The sequence below is a fragment of the Simochromis diagramma genome, unplaced genomic scaffold, assembly GCF_900408965.1.
Source record: "Simochromis diagramma unplaced genomic scaffold, fSimDia1.1 OVJJ01000646.1, whole genome shotgun sequence".
Taxonomy (NCBI): domain Eukaryota; kingdom Metazoa; phylum Chordata; class Actinopteri; order Cichliformes; family Cichlidae; genus Simochromis; species Simochromis diagramma.
In genome coordinates, this window is record NW_024387279.1 from 5,870,676 (window position 1) to 5,888,117 (window position 17,442).

The 17,442-nt window shown below is 39.8% G+C and overlaps 1 non-coding gene across 1 annotated transcript; it reads left to right on the plus strand.

Moving 5' to 3' along the window:
• The first annotated feature begins 2,389 nt into the window (after positions 1 to 2,389).
• On the plus strand, positions 2,390 to 2,462 carry trnah-aug. Its single transcript has one exon. It is a non-coding gene; the product is annotated as a tRNA-His (tRNA).
• Positions 2,463 to 17,442: the final 14,980 nt, after the last annotated feature.

The window sequence follows — 17,442 nt, forward strand, 5'->3', positions numbered from 1 at the left end:
AATGTGCAGAAAATAGGTTTAAATGTTAAACAAATTTATTCAAGTCAGAGAATGGTGCATATAATTTTATTTTTGCTTCATGCATACAATTAAAAGATTAAAACTGATAAAACAAGTTAAAAAAAAATATACTTTTCCATTTGATTACATTTTGTATGGTGGATTATGCAGAAAAAGTAGAAAAAGATCTATGGCTTTATCACCTCCTCAGGTTGTAAATCGTGTTTTTAAAAAGTAACTAAGTAACTGAGTAACTAAGTAATTAATTACTTTTGAAAATAAGTAATCAGTAAAGTAACGGGGTTACTTTTTTGGGGAAGTAATCAGTAATTAGTTACTGATTACTTTTTTCAAGTAACTTGACCAACACTGCCTGTGGGACCCCCCAAAACTTCCAGAAAGAAGGACTGGCATGCCAGAAGGTTTTGAAACTTTCATTTTGATCCAAAACAAAATTAAACAGTATGACTCAAAGATGCTTAAAGGCAAATAACCTTTTACGGTCCTTTTTACTCATGCATACGTCCCTAATCAGACTTTCTTTTTTTTTTCTGGTTTTTATAAAACAAATCTAGCTGGTTTCACTGATTCTAATGCTTACTAACTTGTTATTTGTAACTGGCTTTTGGCACTTCCTATGTAGAGAACAGCAAGCTATACTTGATTGTATGAGTCTTATTTCATCTAATCTGACACAGTTACAGAGTTTTATCTAAGAAGGGACTCACTCAAGCCCAGTGTTGAAGTTTACATAGTTTGCTTCTTGACAACTATTGTATATATAGCTATGATGCTTCCTGAGCTTTTCTGTTGCTATGGTGTGGGTGTAGCTCAGATGGTAGAACAGGTCACCTACTAACTGGAAGCTTGGTGGTTTGATCCCAGTCTGCATGCTAAACATCCTTGCGCCAGATATTAACCCCATGTTGCTCTACGATGCATGTAGGAAAAAGGGGGGAAGAAGTCATTGGGTGAATGTACAATTTATGTAAAGCACTTTAAGTACTCAGAGTAGAAAGCGCTTAAGAATTAAGAATCGGTCCATGTAACAGCTACATGACAGATTGGCACAGAAGTCCTTCTCACATGACTTTCCTATCATTCCATTATGAAGTTAACCTTTGTGTTCATTACAACTTTCATGTTTCTCTCAGGATGTATTTTAATAACTTTGGTAATCCAGACTTTAGCTCCATAACCAAGAACCAAATATTGGACAGAATTGCTGTTATATTTAGTTTAGTGTGGTTTTTTATATTTAGAGAAAGCAGTTCACCATGCAGACATGAACACACTGTTGTTAAAAATATTTTATTTCCATATTACCTTGTTTTTCCATCAAGCAGCTGTACATACTTGTTTTCCCCGTAAGTGCCCTGGATGTTTTTGCGTATGTACACAGATAGTTTTTCAAAAACATGCCGCTTTTTATCTCCATCCTCCCCTAAGTGGCGACACATTTAATGAGAAGTGGCAACCCACATAACGTTGTCTTGTAACGCAGTGATCCAGAATGATGGTACGAGACAGGGAGATAAAGCTTCAGCTAAACAGGGTGAATCCGTCCGACCGCTACAGAGGCCCGACTGATATCAGCTGACACGACACACAATAGCGTCTGCTTCGCGTCATTCAAACAGATGAAAGACTGGATTCTTCCTCTTCGTAATCAAGATGACACTGATTTAAAATACATAACTTTCCTGTCTGCAGGGGGAAAATGGATAAAGTGGGGACAGGCCTAATCAGCTTGGACTGTGATGAGATCATGTGAAAAAGATACGCATCTTTTGTTTTGTCTTATCGTCATGCAAACATACATTTTGAATGAACACGACAGACAGAGGTAGATTGATGAGGTGCAGGATTCTATTTAGGTGAACAAAAAAAAGAGAAACAAAAACTAAAACGAGCCGCGCACGAGCCGCTCTTTGTTCCAGCCTGATAATGTATCCCAAATATAAGCGGTTACAGTGAAGGGATGAATGATGTAAAACAATATTTGTGGTCAGTGACATAATGTGCATGACATGTAGTCTTGCGGAGGGATATAGTAACAACACAGCTCAAACCACAATCTGATTACAAAGACACAGACTGATGTACTGAAGCAAAACTTCAAAAGCTCCTCATATGGAGCTCATGGAGTGGGTGGCCTTTTGAATAAGCCAAAAAAAAAAACCCAAAACAAAACCAAAAAAAAAAAAAGACGTCTCATACTGACATTGCAGAAACATGAACGAGGTGTCTGTTGACATTTTGATGCACTGGCTGCAGCGATATTGGATGATATCATTTTATAACTACAGACAAAGTTCTTCTAAATGTCAGGATAGCCTGTGTTCAGGATGTAGATGCTAATTGAGCGATGCGTTGCTCCTCATCTCATGGGCCAGTGGTGCAATGGATAACACGTCTGACTATGGATCAGAAGTTTCCAGGTTCGACTCCTGGCTGGCTCAAGTTGTTTCCCAAATGATTAATATCTCTTTGTGTACCACATGTGGCTTAACCCTTTACTGCTGTAATCCTACATCTAAACGCAGTGATACAGCTTTGAAATTGCAGTGTTTGATGCCCTGCGAATGAAAATGGCCTGACTGGACCACAGAGTATCAACTTTAGGGCCCCGCATGAAGAAAGTAACAAAGAAAAAGGTACCGCCAGCGTGTAATCCAACTCTCAAATCATAACAATGATCCTGGGCAAGATGACAGATGTACAGTGAGCTCTCACATGCCGGTAAGACGGTAAGAAGGTAAAATTAGTGGCCCAAGGTCAGATCACCCACTTCCTTTCATCAGCAGCTCCAGCTTTTCAGCCATGGTTGCTGTTCTTACAATTATTGTCTCATGTTTCATAGAAGGTGCACTGATAAAAACTCTGTGCTTAAAATAAATGTGCATAGATGAATCTAAATATAAACTTTGTGTTTTTTCTTTTCTTTTTTTTGTAACTCAAAAATAAATAAAACATAAGAGGTTGTGTTAGGGATGGGTATTGATAAGATTTTCACGATTCCGATTCCATTTTCGATTCTGTTTAACGATTCGATTCTCTTATCGATTCTTTTTTTTTTTAAAAAGGAGAACACTAAGGTCGATTAGCTTAGAACTTTGTTTTATATCTTCTCTTTGAACAAGATAGAAATTTAGGAGTAACATGGCCTTACAAACCCAACAGTGAGATCTTAAGAGATCCACAGCCTACGGGCTCTTCAATGGGTGTCACAGGGTCCCCAGGAAAAAAAATTGTAAATGTAAAATAATAAAATAAATCTTCTTCTGTAGCAATAACAAAGTATAACATAAATTATTCTGTAGCAATTACACAAGAATATCCAGTAATGTCCCTGCCTACAATTAAACACATTCACTTACTGAAAATCGGGGCATCTGCTGTAGCAAATGGGTTCAAGCCTTTGACCACAAACTTAGTCACTGCTCGGTGACATTCGTCTATCCTGGCCTGAAAGGAGACGCAGCGAGAACTGCCAGCATCTGAGCCAACCAGACTCTGTCTGTCTCATCATGGTCACCTAAATGCACAGTAATGGCAGGTTTTGTAATAAGGCAGATCGCGCTAACATAATATGTAGGGCTGCTCAATTAATCGAATTTTAATCACGATTACGATCTGGGCTTTCAACGATCATTAAAAATGACTGAGACGATTATTAGCCCCTCCCTCATGCTTTACTCTCGCGCTGCTCCGTGTGGCAAATCCAGCGCACCTCTCTGCATTTCGAACACGCGTCACAACAATTAAGAGCAGCGGTCCCCAACCCCCGGGCCTTGGACCGGTACCGGTCCGTGAGTCGTTTGGTACCGGGCCGTGAAAGTTGAGGCTCAGGTGTGAAATGTATGGTTTTCAGGGTAACACTTCCCACAGTGAAACAGACTCAGCGCGAACTGTCGCATGTCCGCCATTTCCTGCCCGAAAACGGAAGTGATGTCATTTTCGCGGAAAATGTAGTTTTTTACTTGTAGGCCTTAAAAGCCTATACTGGTGTTTTTATAAGTCATGTCTGACTTTTCTGAATAGTTTCTGGGATGCTTAGAACTCGAATTGCACTGCTGGAAATAGTTTATTTTGATGCACATGCTGTTTTCTTTGCAAATTTGCATCATAGGATTGTTTTTTCGTTTTTCCTGCAGTATATAAAAATTGGTGTATCTCCAAATTAAAACTATGAAGACACTCAAAATAAATTTCCTGTTGTTGTAAAATATTTTTTGCAACTTTTTGTATTTAAAGTTTTGAGGGATAAACCTCTTAAATTTCTCCAAATAGAAATATATTTAAAAAAAAACAAAAACGATTTTCAATTTTTTTGTAGTTTATTGCACTTTTTTGCAATTAATGCAGTTACTATGGACTTAATGCATACATATTATTAAAATATGGGCTATAACAGTTGTATAGCAACTTGAAATGCTCCCACAAATGGCACTACAACATGTAAAAAAAATAATATAAGCTCTGGCGGACTTGGTTCTATAGTAGGTCTTAAAGGGTTAAATAAATATCGTCAAATAATCGAGATCTCAATTTCAGTGAAAATAATCGTGATTATCATTTTTGCCATAATCGAGCAGCCCTAATAACATGCACTGTTAGTTGATTATTTACCTGCCGCATTAACGGGAGAGGACGTGCAAACGTTACCGCTGCTGCTGGGTTGAGATTCACGAGTCCGGAGCGGAATTAAAAACACGACATTCATTTAAGGTCATCGTGTGTTTTGTGAGCAAATGCTTTTGCATATTCGCAGTGTTTCCTCCCTTAAATGAAATATCTACTTTTCAAGTATTGCAAGTTGCCCTGCTGTCATCTGTTCTCGTAAAGTATAACCAAACTTTTGAGCGTTTGAGCCGCTTAGTTACCATCTTTCCTGCCAGGTAAATGACGCTCCACAACGTGGTGACGTCATTCGGGGCGACTGGAATCGATAAGGGAATCGTTTGCAAAAATGGCAAACAATTCCAAGGAATTGAAACAGTGGGAACCGGTTCTCAACAAGAACCGGTTTTCGATACCCATCCCTAGGTTGTGTTACAGTAAGGCTCACTGCAGGTGACTCACAAAGTTATTTGTCAGTACATGCGTTCATTTCTCTGTTTCACTACATAGCAAGTGGACTTTACACATGAGTCATAACTTGAGTTTCACTGTATATGTATGAGAACATCCAGTGTAATATCCAAAGGGACATCATTCTGTTCAGGGAATTTGTTAATATGATCATTTTTCAGCAAATTTCAATGTTATTGGAAATACTGCAGTTACCAGAGATAAAACAAGTATTTCACTGGGTCTGAAAATCACTCCCAAGTGCTAAATGAGCTACTTATTTACAGACTGCTACATAACTTTCCCCAAAAAGTACGCATGGGGAATGTGTTCTGGGTCAAATCCAGTTGTTTTACATTTAAATTAGTTTGAAAGGTGAGAAATCACAAATTTATGAATGTTTTTTTAAGGAATACATTTCATATTTTTTTGGTTGTGACCAAATAAAAGAACTGCATTACCAGACTACAATGGGAATTACTTTGAAATATAAAAGCCATATTTATCACAGTTTTTTTTTTATTGTCTGTTTTGTTTTGTTTTGTTTTGTTTTGTCCTGTTTTGCATGGTTAGCCTCCAGAAAGTAGCAACTCTCCTCCTACATGCTAGTGTGTCAGGGATTAACGCTGCCTCATAATAGCAAAAAGGTTCTGGGTTTTAATTTGCTGGTCATCTGCAGAGACATCTTTTCACCAACCCATTTTTCATTTTTAACCAAAACTCTTTCTTTCTTTCTTTCTTTCTTTCTTTCTTTCTTTCTTTCTTTCTTTCTTTCTTTCTTTCTTTCTTTCTTTCTTTTTTTTTTTTACTAGGAAAGAGATCTTCTCCTTTCATACCCATTTACTTTTACGATGAGGCCGCCTACAGGGAGGAGGTGGATCGTCTGGCTGAGTGGTGCGACAGAAACAACCTGCTGCTTAACACCGAGAAGACCAAGGAGCTCATCGTGGACTACAGGAGGAATGCTGACCCACATCCACCCATCCACATTAAGGGGACGGCTGTGGAGCGTGTGAGCAGCTTCAAGTTCCTGGGAGTCCACATCTCCGAGGATCTCACCTGGACGACCAACTGCTCCAAGCTGGTCAAGAAGGCTCACCAGCGCCTCTTCTTCTTGAGGACTCTGAGGAAGAACCACCTGTCCTCAGACATCCTGGTGAACTTCTATCGCTGCACCATCGAGAGCATCCTGACCAACTGTATAACAGTCTGGTATGGGAACTGCTCTGCCTCGGACCGGAAGGCGTTGCAGAGGGTCGTGAAAACTGCCCAGCGCATCGCCGGAGCACCACTTCCTGCCATAAAAGACATCTACAGGAAGCGGTGTCTGAAAAGGGCTGGGAAAATCATCAAAGACCCCAGTCACCCATCACATGGACTCTTCACCCTCCTGCCCTCTGGGAGGCGCTACAGGAGCCTCCGGACTAAGACCACCAGGTACCGGAACAGCTTCTTCCCCACAGCTGTCAGACTCCTGAACGCTGCCTCCTGACATCTGACCCACGTTAAACTCATGGACTGAACATACACACAATCACAATGGACAACTGTACCCTCAAACACACAATAATAACATGGACTGAACCACCACTCACAACCACTAGCACTTTATATAGCCTCTGTAGAAACTATCTACACCCTCACTTATCTTAACTGCACTACTGTATAGCTCTGTGTAAATAATCATTCTGTACATTCGATAATCTTTAATCCTACAACTGTTTACAACTTGCATAGTTCCCATTTCTGTATAGCTGTATATCTCAGATTCTGTAAAGTTATTTATTTCATATTCTGTATAGTTTTTCATATTTATATCCAGTTCATATCCTGTACATAGCTTGTACTCACTACAGCCTGTACATACTTATAGTTATAGAATATTCACAACATACTTCATACCGTGTACATTATAACATACCATAATAGACCCATTTCTGTAATATATACTCACATATCTATTATTGCTAATATATATTGTAATATATCTATATCACTAAAGCACTTCTGGATGGATGCAAACTGCATTTCGTTGCCCTGTACCTGTGCATGTGCAATGACAATAAAGTTGAATTCTATTCTATTCTATTCTATTTTTGGTAGACAGGCAGGCAGAAGGTCGAGTCGGTCATCTACAAGTCAGATGGTTGGTGGTTCTATCCCTGATTGCTCCACTCTGCATGCCAGCATACTTTTTGGCAACATACGGAGTCCCAAGTTGCTCTCTGATGTGTTCATCAGAGTGTGAATGTTAGAAAGTACTTAGGAGTAGACACAAAGCTGTAGTATGACTCTGTGAATGAGGCTTGATGTATAAAGTGCTCTGAATGTTAAAGTACAGTAGAGCAGCAATATCTAAGAACCAGTCCTTTTTACTTCCCTTTATTCAAGGTAGTAGCCGCAGAGAAAGACAGAGAATGTGGTGAGACGGGGCAAAGATGCAGACAGTCAAGAGTCAAACTGGAGACTCAACTGCTAAGGTCAATTTAGCCCAGTGCACCCCAAGCACTCATCCAGCCGGTCTCACTGGTAATTAAAACTGACTGGATGAGATCTATGACTGCAACAGCTAACAGAAAATCCTCATCTTAACAATACTATAAAAAAATTTCCCTTGCAATTACAAAACTGACTTTTTTGTATCAGTTTTGTAATGAACCTATTAGACAGATGTATGGATGGTGATTGTGATAAAAACTGGAGTTGGATAAATGAGGAAGAAATCCTTCAGGTCATAAGAAAAACTAATGAAATAGGAAAATGTCCAGAGGGAATCAACTTTAGATCTGGGTGGAGCAATGAGAAGAAGTATTACTTTTTTGTGGTACATGCAGTTCCATATTGATAATGAGTTCTGACTGCATAGTGTCTCAATAGTGTCCCGAATACTTGTGGAACAGCAGGACTTGTTCATTTGCATTTACATTTGCAGATTTCCTCTATGTGTATTTTTAATCCCTGTGTCAAATCTGAGTGAAAACATGAAAAGATCATTTTCTGTTTTTACCAGATTCTTTCACATTTTCTGCATTTTCATCCTTCTGTTCACTGAAAACAGACAAAAAGAAAAACTAAAAGACTGAAAGACATGGTTGATTTCTTGCTATGGAAATACTTTTTACTTTTCTTAGTTGTAATGCTTTCTCCAACAAAAAAGAGATTATGCACCATAATCTAATTTTGGTTCATAATCAGATTTTACACATTATAATCAGATTGCGCATGTTTTTCCCAACTTTTTTCTCCCGCACAGCTGTTGTATTAGTCTATTTAAAGTGTTATGTACTTTAATGTTAGCCATTACAATAAATAGAGAAGCCTCTGTGCTCCTCACACAGGATGTCTCATGACCAACCTGAGTGGAACCCACACACACACAAGCACACACACACAGTTTAGCAGCTTACCTAACCTAACCTCAAATCAGCTCTTCACCTGAAAATTTGTCCTTAACTCACAACATGCACTTACAGTACTAAACAGAATGTGTGAGCCAAGGCAAGTTCTGGTGTCCACGTTCTCGCTGTTCTGCCGGTTCTGACCTCTCCTGTCTCCATCTGCCTCTAAACAATCTATTGCTCACCTCTTCACCCGAACACGCACTCACCTCCACCGTCTGACAAGCGCTGGGGCCCCAGATCATAACCTCTGTCTAATTTATGCTCAACTTTGTTGTGAGGCCACGCGCCCGTTCATGTTGTTTATGAGGAAGCAGCCGGCAGGGACCTCTAAGCTTTGAGTTCCCGCATGGTGCGAGCTCAGTTCTCTAGAAGCAATAAAAGTAGTTTTAAATCTTTACCAGGAGGACAGAAAAGGATGCTGATCCATTAACGCTGAGATTCAGGATGGTCGCATGCTGCACAGATGAGTCAAATTTGCTGATATGAATGAATAAGGAAGGATCTTAAAGACTCATTCAGGAGAAAGGTGAGGAGAACAGGTGTGTAAAAAGGCAAACAGGCACTGGGTAAAACTACTGGATACTGTTTCACGAGGAACTTATCATGACTGTTCTGCGCCTCTCTGTTTTATGTCTAAATATGTCTCCTGGGCCCTTTGCTTTCTTTCCTTTTTTCTTTTTTCCCCTCCTCATCTTTTCAAGAGCAAAAATTGCCCGTGACAGCTGCTGGCAAACTTGGAAGATAATTTAGGTGGAAAAGAAAAACAAAAAAAAAAAAAGAGTCCTCTGTTTTGACATAATTACCTCTGTACAAAAAGAAACTCAGACCCCCTTTGAGCCGCTCTCGCTGCACTTTCTGCTCCAGTAAACAAGCTTTTTCTGAAAGTGTGGAAGGTTTTGACAACAAGTTTTAGAAAAGAAAACGAGAGCGTGAAAAGAAAATTGGAGTGACATCAGCTTTTCAGTGAGGGATGTCAAAGTGGAGGATGGAAACTTCAGGGAAGAGAAATAGATGTGGCTTGAAATAGGCATAAGTCAGGTCTTTCTTACACAGCGATGGGTTTACCGCCTATAAAAAAAAGAAAAGAGGTTAAATGAATTAATTTGAAATGCAACGATTTAAAAGACAACAAGCACAGAAACGTTCAAATCACAGCTGGATATTAGAGATTCCTTGGAAGCTTTCTACCGCTTGTAAGTGACACACAATCATTGCTGACCATTCTCGATTTAGCAGCGAGGGAAGTGCCACGCTATGTCCTTACGCACAAGTATAACGAGTGATGATATTTTCATAACCCGGTTATGGTGAGGTAATCAGCTATAAAGGAAGGCCTCCACCAACAGCTGCAGTAAGGATGACATTGGCTGCAGATCCTGGAATCTAAAAGGGACTGCACCCTTTTCCTTACACCTAGGCTTTTTTTTTCTTTTTGCACAGAATCCACAATGGACTGACCGAATGGAAAAACTGTCATTCTGACCCAAGCCACTAGTCAGCATTGGGCTTTAAAAGTGTGGATTTCTACATGCAAACTGAACAGCACCTCCTTTATTCTGAGTAGCTGCCCCAGATGTAGAAGTGCAGAAAGTTGTGGGTGTAAAAAGAAGGAACAAAGGCGTGGTGGGTTTGAAAATGTGCCTTCATTTCCTCCCTTACAATACTTTCCAAAAGGCCCACAGAAAAGAGCACTGATGACAGAATGATTAAATATGTGCCTTCACTGAAAAAAAAAGACGATGAATTAATTATTGCACTTGTAAGCGACTTTGAGCTGGAAAAGCGGTCATATAATTAGCCATTAATACTCTAAACTGACTCTGACAAACAGCTTAATGATGCCCTTACGAGACTGAGATAATAAATTGTGAAAAAAGACAGCTCAGGAAATCTCGCTTTGGTCTGCAGCCATCTAAATATACATTACTTATATGTAATCAGCCATCATGCATAAAATAAACACAGTGCAAGATCTTTATTTTGAAAGGTAAATGGAAACAGTGCCCAGAGGTTTTGTCTCCATCTGTGTGCCGTTTAGCTGAACACCTGAAACACGTGTGTGCGTGCGTGCGTGCGCGCGTGCGTGTGTGTGTGTGTGTGTGTGTGTGGTGAACGAGGAGGAGGGGAGCAAATGACAAGGCAATCGCAGCCTGTTTCTATTAAATGAGTCCTACACTGTCAGCCTCAGGAATCAAAAGTAATGTAGCAGAACTAGAAATACCATAGTCCTTATTCCATGAAATGTTTTTCATCAGTTGACATAAATGACCCACAATAACCTTGTAGTCTTGACTTCGCAGCCAACAGAGATAAGGCAACTTAACCTGTACACACGCACCTTGTTGGATCCTGCCCATCCCTGAACTGTCAGTTTTATTAGTTGTTATTTCTGAAGTGCTTTATAGATTTGTTTCGTTTTTTTGTGTCCTGTCTGGCACTGTAGCAATCAGAATTATTGTCTGAAGGCCAAGCAAAATGTCCAACAGATTTACTTTCCCAAGTGGGCCTTTTGCTATACTGGTCCACTTGAATGTCATAGTTTATTTGATCTTTATTAGTTATTTTCATTCTAAGTTATTGTAATCAGGCCAGACTGGACTCGGGGACGGGAAAGAAAAACAAGAAGAAAAGTTCAGAATATATAGATTTGTAAATATATCCAAACAGTAAGGGACAAAGCCATAAATGAAGTAAAACTATTGTGAAACTGCACATAGAAACTTTATTTGGGACAATTTTTTTATTATTATTTTGGGTGCGTTTTTGGCTTTTATTTGACTGGGGAATGAGAAGGGGGGAAAGGGGGTAAAATGGCAGGAAGTCACCTGCTCAGCCAACTGAGTTATAGTGGTGTTGACAACAGCCTTTTTTGACGAGCCTTTACATGCAGGTAAGGCTTCCAGTGACCACTGAATAAACTGAAATAACAGTTATGGCTCACTTCCAATTCTTTGAGACAGATGTCTGGTTTCGACCCAAGATAATTCTCCATTGATGTTGCCAATATGGTTTCCTTATGTTGAGAAAAACGTCTAGAGAGCATTGGAAAATTGGTTCCACTTTATATATTTGCTTAAAATCTGGTTATATAAAAGGCTTAATAATTAATTTAAAGCTTACATGATTCTTTAAGAAAGAGATTTACACATGTTTTTATCAACCTGTTTATGATTAAACTTATAGAGGTGTGCAGATAACTGTGCCATCTTAAAGCATTTTGTCTTCACTTGATATCAGTTGTGTTAGCTTAAACTGTACTTTATAAACTCCAAACATGGTTGGTGCAGTGAAAGTTTGGAAGCACTTGTAACATATAATTCCCTTTTTCTTGGTTTTGTCACCACATATCAGGACATTTCTTCTATTGTAACCAAAACAAAACCTGTTGTGATGTGGAGGAACCTCCTATTGCTGCTGCATAAGTGTGAAAGCTGGAGTGTGTTTTGGTTTTGCCAGTTTAGACTGTTGTAGAAGCCAATGTGTAGTTAGGCCAGCATTGTGACAAGTTGACAACTGTTTAAAATATTCTTGGCCATTTTGCTGAGTGCTCAGACTACCAGTGAAAAAGCTGGCTACGTGTCAATTTCAATAGTCATGCTAGAAATCCCTGATCATTTTAAAACAAGGTTTTAAAGTTATGGATAGCTAATTAGGCTTTAGATTACATTAAATGTTCCTGTGCGATGCCTTAAAAATACAAATAAAAATTATATTAAATATCCTACACATATACAGTACATTTGTGAATACAGAGTGGAAGCCAGCAGCTGGTACAACTGTGTGTTTGAGGGAAAATCAAGTACTGTAGTAGGAATTCACATTTAGGTTGTAGTGTGTAAAGATTCACCACTAGGTGTTGGTAGACTGCAGAGTGCAGTCATCAGGATTTTGTTTTCTTACCTCTCCCAATTTATGTGCATGATCCTAGCTATAGTGGCCACAATGTAGGACAAACAACTCTGGCAACCATTCTTCTGTAGAGTAGGCTGTCAGTCCGCTATTAGCTTCAATTGACCAGCTATTTCATCTCGAGGAGGCTATAAAACTTTGCGAAATGAATCCAATATGAGTTGAGGAGTCAGTGAATATCACTTCTGTCCAATTACAGTGATAATGAGGTGAGTTGTTGATGATATCCTTAACTTTTCTGTTGGTAAGCGCTGCTGTTTTTGTCACTGTTAGCTGCTGTTAGCTGGCATTAGTGAAACTTTCTTTGAAGTGGATCTAGAATTGTTGGACACAAACACTAAGCATATAAACTCTCACATGACGTGAGCATGTAGTCAAACTGTTTATCAGAGAGAACGTGTGATCTTTAGGACACTCTAGCCTAGTATTAGCTAACAAAATGTTAGCATACAACCAGCAGCTGTTTTTTAGCTGGCTTGTTGTTAGCTTTCCAGAGTCAGGACGGTTGCCTGTCTAATCTGCTGACAGTAATTGCAACAATATTGGAAATAAATAAGCATTTGTATGCACATTTTCAGGAACGAGATCCTTGAATTCAGTTTAGGCGATGATGCTTGAGGTACTGAGGAAGAGAGAGGAGAGAAAGTTGTGGTGGAGGACATGAAAGACATAATGAGGAAGAGATGATGTACAAATGTTAAATGGTCATATATAATTTGAAAGAGCTATTAATTGTTCTTTATAAGTAACATATATCTGTGGCCACTGTCTAGTTGCATAAATAAAACATAATCAGGCTGAACAGCCATGCCCATCTCAGCCACTGTATTAAGGATGTTGGGGAAACTTGGTGACTTGTATTTTTAATGCAATAATATACGTTTACAAAAACTCATCGCTATATTGGAAGACGTAATTACAAACTGATCAGTGTATAGTTATGACTATAAAATTGTGTTGTTTTTTTAAATAGCCTAAACAAATAATAGCATTGAACAGAAGAATCAGTTTGTTTTAATAGGATTTCAGCTATCGTAGATATTCTGTCAGAGGCCTTGCAAATTGCAGTGCAATACTACTTTGAGTGACAGTCCACAAACTGAGTTCCACAATGAGCCACAGTGGTGTGTTTGTTTTGCTTTGCCTCTCCTGTCAGTGTGTCTGTGGAAGCTGTGGTTGGAATGGGGTCCTTGGGGACAGTCAGGGCAGTCATCCCAGACCAGATGAGAACAGGTGGCTATTCTTGTAACCAGGCCTTTCATTAATACCAGTGCTCCAAGTGAGCATGGTGTTAACACTTTTACAGCTCCCCTGGGCAATGCAAGGCCCATGGCAGACTGGTATAAAAGCCTGTGGTGACAGGTCACCTTGGCAGAGGGTGGCACTGTCTACCTGGGCACTCTGCCAGGTCACATGGGTCAGTTCTGCGTACAGACATGTAACCTCAGCGACAGGGCATTGCTGGAGTGAGAGACAAAACAGCTGGTAATCGTCTAAGACTTTGAACTCAGAATGTCTTAGTGTCTTTGCTGCAGTACTGTTCACAGAAGGAAGTTTGGCTTCTTTTAAAAATGGGACCGTGAGTAGGCATAAATGTAGCTGAGTACAAGAAATGGGCTCAACCAATCAGCATTTATCTAAAACAAATACAAGTAATTCTTGAAGCATCTGTTGCCACAGCTGCTATGCTTTCAGACGAAAAGTTTCTTCTTCAGGTCATTAAATCCCTGCGGCAGATATGTAGATAAATCAGCAGGACATGATACTTGAAATAATCCTTCACCAGCACCATATGAATACATTCACAATTATTTCTTTGATGCAAACAATGCATAAATCATTGAAAATAATGGCAAAGTTTCATCTGAAAGGACCTGCATCTACTTCAAAGTCTGACCTCAGCACAGAGAGTGAGGTAAGGCCACTGAATCTTACTTGGCTTCTATATTTCAGCCAAACAAACTCATCAGTCTGTGATGATAGATGTATGTCCTTCATACATGAGGCTTGCATTAAGAGAGACATCAAAGGTACTGCAGCCTTGTAAATGCTGCTGCCGGTACCATTAATCCAATAACCTTTTCGCTCATCGAGACTGTGTTGCTTTCACAAGATAAAGTCATCCTTGATTTATGCATCAGCTATAATCAAGAAAGGCTAGAATTTCACAAGCTGGACAAGCTAATGCGTAGAAAAGCCCAGTTAATGTTACATGTTACACGTCCAGAAATGTGCTTGTCATGATGTATGTGGGCTGTGAGCTGCCATTGCAAGAAATATTCTCCTGGTTAACTTCAACAGGCTGGCTTAGATTAGTATGTTAAGTGGCTCATTTGTTCTTCTGAGAAATGCAACACGAGCTTGATCAAAGAAAGATACTGAAGTCTGTAAAACGGCTACATAGTGGCAACAGGGACCAGACAGATTAACCTGATATATTAAAACAAGTTTAAAAAAAAGTTATGGCATTGTGCTGACAGCATGCTTTTCTCTTGAAATGCCTCAGCATCTATTGGATATTCATTGAGGCAATTTGCACAAGCATGATTAGTTTTTTTTTACACAGCTCACCAACTTTGTCCCAAACATTGCTCAGTGACCTGCAACTGTTGGAGCCTACAGTTGTAATTTGTGTTTATGGCCAAACAGAAAATGCTAACACCCTAAATTATAACAGTAATGGGAAAATAGCTCTCTGAGTTGACCCCTGTAAACATTTCCTGTTGAGTTGATGGCTCTTTCACTCATTTTTGATCATAAATGACCAAAAATAAGTGAGATAAATGAATAAAAGTGAATAAAAATGCAAGGGTATTTTCTAAATCTTGGTCAAACCATGTTTCAGATTGTGGTATTATCTGTAGTATGAAACTGTGCAGTCATTGGCTAAAGGCTTATCAATCACAAGTCATTAGCAGGTGAGCTTGTGGTTTCACAGTTAGACGCGCCACCTCGTTGCATCCAGATTTTTGGGACCGCAACAGTGGAAACGTTCACCTCAAGGCTCCAGGAAGGGACACCACAAATCAGTGAGTGTCATGGTAGTTACATGCATCGTTTATACTGTCTATGGGCTTAGTACAGGCAGATAAATACAGAGCTGATAACCTTTAGTCATATTAAAGTGAAGGTTTGAGCATTTAATTTGACAAGAACTGAAATTTCAGTTTTGGAAGCGCACTTTTTGACTGAGCATTTAATTCTGATCTGAGATTTTCCCAGAGTTAATATGTTCCATACACACTGAAGCTGGAGTAGCAGAGCAGCTTATCGAGGAACTAGCCAGTATATCAAAACTATGAGCAACTTCAGCCCACCAAAGAGAGTTGCCATAAATCAGCAAAGGCATTGTTCTTTTATAAGCTCAACAAATGTGCATTGTTTCTGCATGAATTCCATCATCTAACACAATACTAAGTTTCACAGAACCATCACAGCAACAGTTTCAGGAAATAAACTGGCACAATACAGCTATTGAGGTTATATAAGCTGCAAGCTGATGGCCAAGCTGTCCACATATTTGTTACCTGCTCTGTGTAATGTGGAATCTCGGGCAGTGCGTTAAAAGTGAGAAAGGTACATGAAAAATGTGTCCAGCTTAAGCTCGTTCTTAAATACTATAGATGCTTTGCTTGAAAATTTTCCCACACAAATTTACAGAAGGTTGATCGTTTCTTCCCACAGGAGCATTCGCTCACTCTTCCTAAAAGATTGCAGACCCCTACTAGAGGAGGAGGACATAAATCTCACCCTTTAAGAGATTACACGCTATTAAAGGCATATGATCCAGATTGGATGGAAAGCAGAGCAATGGAGGGGGCTACAGGAAAGACTCCAGCTTGCCTGGAATGACTCTGGCTGACACACTGGCCCCATTCTCCACTCTCAAGGTTTATTACCATAGGCCTGCTGGTGCTTTTGATTTCAGATGGTCAAAATCCAGTCTAGTGCTATACATCACATTTAAGTGAAGGATCACAGTGTATCTATAAATGCATGATAATGTAACGGCCCATTCACCCACGTAGTGAAATAGGACTCGACGTGAAAAGCCAAGTTTGTATCTGTGCTCTCAGGCGTCCCACAGAAGTTAGATCTATGATACGCCATTATGCCAGATGATAAAGCAGCAACACACTGACAGATTAACACACCTGTAGCCATGGCTACGAATAGGATAAACACAGTTTGTGGGGGGGGGGGGAGGTTTTGTTTTTGCCATTACTGTTCAGAAAGCCACTCTCAGTGAAACCGCAGTCATTTACACTCTCAGTCTCTTGGGGAAATTAGTGTGAATGCACTCAAACGGCCTCACATCTGGAGTCAAAATGCCGAGTGGTCCTAACGAGTCCCTGGTGTCTCAGTTTTGATGGTCACAATATGCATTAAAGCAAAGTACTGATGAGCAGTGAGCTGCCGTCCTGAATGGCATGTGCCTTATTTACAGTTTATACAGTTTGTACAAGTAAAGTCTACGATGAGCAAAGTAACCAAAAGACCCTGCCATGGGTAGCCTCCAAGTGACAAACCATGCTGAAAAGAATTTAATGGTCATTTTTATATTTTATTTATGGATTTGCTCAAAGGACATCGGGTTTTGTCAACAGAAGTCAAAGGACAGATCTGAAGACGAAACTCTGTAACTGATCTTTTACCCTCTGGAATATCCTTGAGCCCATTTATCTGTTAGAGATGAGCGTACACACACGCACGCAAACACGGGCACGATTCCTCACATTCTTAATTGATGATGCTCATGGTGGCGGTATGAAACACGTGTAACTGCGTCTTTATTACCTTGGTAAAAAAAAAAAATTAAAAAGAAAAATAAACACACGCAGTGTGTTTGTGGTTGCTAAACACACTCCGACGTGCTGCCAATCCCTCCCTTTCCGACAGCTGAACAAAAGCTGCTCTGTTTGAAACAAAACATCAGAATGTGCAAGAGGGCCCCAGACTTCGCCTGGCTTCCTGCCAAGCTCTCCAATGGCTCATCAAAGTGAGAATAAGGAAGGAACTCCGCTGTGGTTTCATAGCAAGCTCGAGCTTGGACTGAGCT